We start from the raw sequence: 5,719 nt of genomic DNA, 5'->3' as shown, positions 1-5,719 counted from the left end.
GTGGGGAATGGTACACACTGGTCAAGATGCCCTTGCAGTTTGGAGTTTCATGGAGTGGATCACAGTGTCTGTGCTGAGCAGTGTGTCTGGGCTAATGGCTGTGTCACCCCCACAATGTTTCCTTATCAGAGTGGGAGGAAAAAACTCTCAGTGAATTTCTAAAAACTACCATGCACTTTCTTCATATTTAACTTTGTTACTGTTAGAAGAATGGGTTGTTTTAATTTTTATGTATTTTTTTCTTGGAAAAAAAAAACAGATTCCTTAGGCTTTGAACTGGTATTACTGCACGTAAGAATTATCTGGCTTTATGAAACTCTGAAAAAAATGTGTTCAAATAAAGTCATCCACAGCTCAAGTTTATAAAATGCTTTCCTGCCACCTCCCTGTAAATGGCACCATGTCATTTACCTGTGATTCCTCTTCATTGACTTGGCACCCATCAAAGCTAGGCAAAAGCAGTTAACAGACCTCCTGATGATGTCATATATGTGGATATATAACAGAGGCTAGTTTGAAGATTTTCAAGACGAAGTTTTCCCCTGTATATTCAAGTCAGCACTTTTTGTTTCCCTCTGCCTGTTTTTGTTTCTGTTGTTTTGAGTCATGGTCTCACAGGGTGACCTTGAACCCTTCTATGATACTTCATATTTCCAGATATATCTAAACCCATCTTATTTGTTTCTGACAAAAATACAAACAAACAAACCCACCAGAACTCAACCTGTGTGCAATAAAGAAGTTGGCTCCTCATAAATCAAAACAAAGCAGTTGATTTATTAATCCAAGCAGCCAGAGGGAAAGAGAATCATAGAAATTAGGTTTCAAGCTAAAAAGTCAACCTTCCCCCTAAGAATTAACAAACAAAACAGAACCAGGGCACCTGCTTTCTTTATGGCAGGGCCTTCTTTCCAACAAGTAATATTTAATAAGTAGTCGACTTGGCTGAAACAAAACAGCTATTCATTCACTCTCTCTTACAGAGATTCTACAATTTACGAACATATCCAGATCCCAAAGTTAATTTACAAGTTGGATTTTAGAAGCAGGAATCATTTTCTCATAACAATGTCATAATTGATGTTGCTCATTTCCAGGTTAGTCCATACAATCCTGTTCGCCTTGCAGCAGCATAGCGAAACTATATTTACAGTGTCGCTCAGAGGACTCCAATCCGTTCCTGTGCCCCCTAGTTTCCTGAACCTTAGCACCTGCAGTGGGCATGGGAGGAACTGAGAGAAACTGGGTTGACATTCTGGAAGCCAGATAGCCCTTCAAGTATCACTAGGAAGGCCTACAGGAACCAAATGGGAAAGTGGGAAGGCTGGGCACTCTAGTGGGGTCTCAGCTGGGGCAGGTAGCTGGGAGAAGAATCGGGATGAGCTGGGAGGTGGGAGAATCTGGGAGCTGCATCTCCTAGGTGTTTAGCTGAGCCTTTGGACATTCATGGCGAATCACCCCACCTAGTTATCCAGTGCTCAGTGCACCATCCCCACGCTCCAGGGTGCCCCAGAGATGAGTATGGTTCTCTCCTACCTTTATCAGGCAAGTAAGGATAACTTCTGAGCCTCAGTTTCTCTATTTATAACTGAGATAGTGTCTGTGTTTAGCCTGCACAGCTCACTAGAATCCTGGGAAAACCTAAACAAACAGATTTTATTGTGATATATGGGCTTATGTTTTTTTTTTCCCCTAAAGTTACAGAGAGTATTTAGACTAAAGTGAGTTAATGTACTGTGCTGTTTCTGCCAGTTCTCATGATGTTCCAAATCAGTAAACCCGTCCAGTAACTAGAATTTGGCTGATCTATATATTTTAGTAGAGATTTTTGTCGATTCAGCTCATGCGCAGTGTATAAAATGTGCGGCGATCTCCGGAGGCACAGGTGCAGTGTGTTTCGCCTGGGGAGGTACACTGCCCGCCGGCAGTGGGGAACTTGTGGCCACTGCTGCTCAGAACTACCTGGATCCGGAGCACACGCTTGGAGCGGCGCGCTCCTGCCCGCCGGGCGTCCTCCCGCCTTTGCCCCACGCGCACTGCGGTCTTCCGGCCACTCCGGCCCCGGGTACAGCCGCGGTTCACCAGAAGGGCTCCGCAGGGCTCGGCACGTCCGTGGAGGAACTCAGGCGGTGCAGGGACTTGCAAGCCCGCTGCCCCGGGCTCTCAGAGCCGCTTTGTTCCCTCCATCCTGCTTCGCAGCTTCCACCAGAGGCTGGGCGTGCGGGCGGGGCGCATGAGGCGCAAGTATGCAGAGAGAAAACCGGTCTGCACTTCAAGTCCAGGCAGGACGCCGGTTAGTCATCCTAGCGTGCGGCGGGCAGCACCTCGCCTCTGGTTAGTCAGAGCCGCACAGGTAAATAAAGAGCCTAGTGTCTGAGGGGTGCAGCCAGGAAAGTGGAGCCTGTCACTCTGTTTCCCAAACAACGCGCCCATGGGTCTTCCGCACTTGAAACAGAACCCAATGTCCTCCAGGGCCTCACGCTGACTCCAGGATGCCTAGACAGGCCGACCCTCTTTTCCAGTCTACCCCCCACCCCCAAGGACCCAGTAATTGGAACTCAGGGTCTTGTGGAAGGCAAGTGGGCAAGGACTTTACCCTTGGGCTACACCTCCAGCCCTTTAAATGATTATTTTGAGACAGTGTCTCTCTAAGTTGCCTAGACTCATTACCTAGGACCATAGGCTTGTGCTGCCCTGCTGTGCTGATGGGCAGTCTTGGTCTTACAGAGCTCTCTGCAGTGGGCAACTCTGGCTTTTCTGAGTGACAACAAAGAAGATACCATGCCTGAACATTTCCACATCGCTCACAGAGCCCAGGTTCCTATGAAGAAACATCTGTGATATGTCCACCACTGGCATGGGCTGCAGGAATGGAATGCAGGCTTGTCAGATAAGGGGATCTAGGGCTCAAAGTGTTCTGACAAAGCAGGGGTCTTTGCTAGGGACAAGATCACAGTCTTAGCTCATAAATGTCTCCTGTTTAGAGGGAAATGAAAAGGCAGTGTCTGCAAATCTCTGCGGACCTCGTGGTGGTATCTCTTAGTCAGTTGGAAGGCATGTAGCCAGCATAAGCCCATGAGCAGGAGATGAAGGCTGAATGTGTTTAGAAATGTGCTTACTTTTTATTGCTTGCTTTGTAACTTGCTTTCTGGATAAAATCCAGTCTCTCTAAAGAGGAGAAGTTATTAAGTTCCTAGGAAGAGAGAGACACAGGATTAACTCCACTGCCTTTGCTTCATCTGGTAGACTTTTTTCCCCCTTAATCTCTTGCAGCTGATAGTTCAGGTCTGCATGGAGACCTCAGTGGGCCTGCGGGAGCAATGTGTCTTTTCCTTGGTCTGCATTGGATATGGATGGTATATGTAGGACAGTGTGCCAAGTCCCTTGTGCTCTTCACACTCCTTGTAAATTTGTATTCTTTTAAGCCGCGCGTGGTGGCACAGGCCTTTAATCCAGCACTCTAGAGGTAGAAGCAGGTAGATCTCTGTGAGATCAAAGCCAGCCTGGTCTACATAGCAAGTTCCAGGCCAGCTGTGGCTACAGGGAGACCCTATATCAAACAAACAAACAAACAAACAAAAAGTTGCTTTACATCTATTTTCTGATTATATGAACAATGACTCACTCATTATGTAAATTAGTTATTTAACTTTGTGTTAAAATAATGACCATGCCTATTGGTGATTCTGCCACTAGCTTCTAACTGGGTCATCATATTTTCTTTTGGACCTCTCTATTCCCTTTTTATTAGTGACTAAAAATTCTTTCATATTTGCAAAAAAATCATAAACTTCTGTTTTCTGTGTCCCAACAAGTCTCTTCTCAGATTCCCTATCTTCTTCATTTGGCTGGTGTGGCCATGTCCAACTCAAATTCCTGAATATCACACTCAAAACTTGGCTTGCGGTCCAGACAAGAGAGCCTTAACTCATATCTGCTCATCTCCACAGGCACAACTGGAAGTAACCCAGAAGTACCCATGGGAGGGACAAAAGGAAAGCAGTCCACTCTCCTCCCCAGGACCTAGGGTAGGAAGAATGAGTTACACAGAGTAGGATCTTACGGTCCCACTCACAGGGCAAAGGACCCAGATCTGACATCTTCATTTCTTATCCAACTGAACAAGGAGGTTGGGTTGGACTTCTTGGATGAGACCAGGTCAGTGGCATCACCTGCATGGGGACACTTAGGAATCCTGCTGACCAGACGCCAGAGGAAATGCTCTTCCTCCTGCTGAGCCAGAGGCCTTCCTCGCAGATGACCCCATAGGACAACAGCATAGGTTTCCTTGTCCCCACAGGACACAGGAGTCATTATTTCCTCTTATAGGTTCTGTGGGCAACAGAGCAGTGCAGGGAGAGGCCCTATAGCATGTGCTTGGGTACTCGGCCAGGAAAACTCTTCCAGCCCCAGGCATGGAGTTCTTTCCACTGTCCTCACATGGCAGCTGGGCAGCTGCTGAGTAAGGACAAAGCCCCCACAACTTTGACCAGAAAGCTCTCTGCCTTGCTAGCCTGAGACATCATTCACTTCCTTGAGGACGGCTGGGAGACACAGCTAGCATATTCTGCCCAAATAAGCAAGTTTGGGAACTACTCCTCCTCCTAGGAATCTTGACTATCCCTAACCCCATCCAAGACTCCTGGCTCTCAGCATAGGGATCCTCCTTCTGTGACTCAGCCATTACCAGCCAGATCAGTGGCATACAAATATCAGGAGACAGACCAAGAAGATCAAGAAAGTACTATATAACCCTGATGTTTAAATACCATTCAGCCATAGCCCACAGAATTACCCAGGACCTGTAGACTAAAGCCAAACAAACCTTGATAAATGGAGGCTTTGAATAAGACTGAACATTCCTAATATAACAGACAAAATTCATACATCAAGCAAATAAGCAGGAAAGGATTCAAACTGAACAGCTACAGGTGGGCAGTGTGAGTACACTGGGTTGACTCAATGGCAGAATCAGCAAACTTACTTTCAGACCACAGGAATGTCTCCAATCTGAACAAATGAAAGAATTAGAAAAAAAAGGAACCTCATCAATGGAAAGGAAATCACAAAATGCTTATTTTTCTAGTGTCCTAATCGCAGGGCAGGAGAAAGACAGACTGAAAGAATATTCAAAGAAACAACGGATACAAATTTCCCAAATGGGAAAGATGAAAAACATAACCCTACATTTTCAAAAAGCTCAGCAAACCCCAAGTGGGAAAAACCCAGGAAACCCATGCCAATGCACATAGCAATTAAATGTCTGAAAACTATAGGCAAAGAAAAAAATCTTGGAAGCATCCAGAGGGAGATGACTCATCTATTACAGGGCAAAGCCTTATCTGAAGGCTTGGGGGCCAGAGAGGCAGCACAACCTTTTAGAAGAGCTGGGAAAGGGTGTGGAACTCTGTTACTGGGGGCAAAAGCGTCCTTCAGGCATGTGGTGGGACAAAACGAAGAGCCATCAATAGCTAGCAAACCGGTCCTTAGAAAACAGATACAAGTGGTTCTCTAAGTAGAAAGAAAATTATACAATGCTATTATATTTTGAGTGTTTGGTGCACAGCGATGGTCTGTGTGTCAGCTGGGAGCTACCAGGAGGATTTTATTTCTCCTGGTTAGAGTCATGACCTGGAAGGGGATATCAAATGCCACCTGTTCTCTCATTTCTCTCTCTCTCTCTCTCTCTCTCTCTCTCTCTCTCTCTCTTCTTCTCTGT

Source organism: Nannospalax galili, unplaced genomic scaffold (genome assembly GCF_000622305.1).
Source record: "Nannospalax galili isolate Female #2095 unplaced genomic scaffold, S.galili_v1.0 scaffold868, whole genome shotgun sequence".
Classification (NCBI taxonomy): Eukaryota; Metazoa; Chordata; class Mammalia; order Rodentia; family Spalacidae; genus Nannospalax; species Nannospalax galili.
This window is presented reverse-complemented; position numbering follows the sequence as displayed.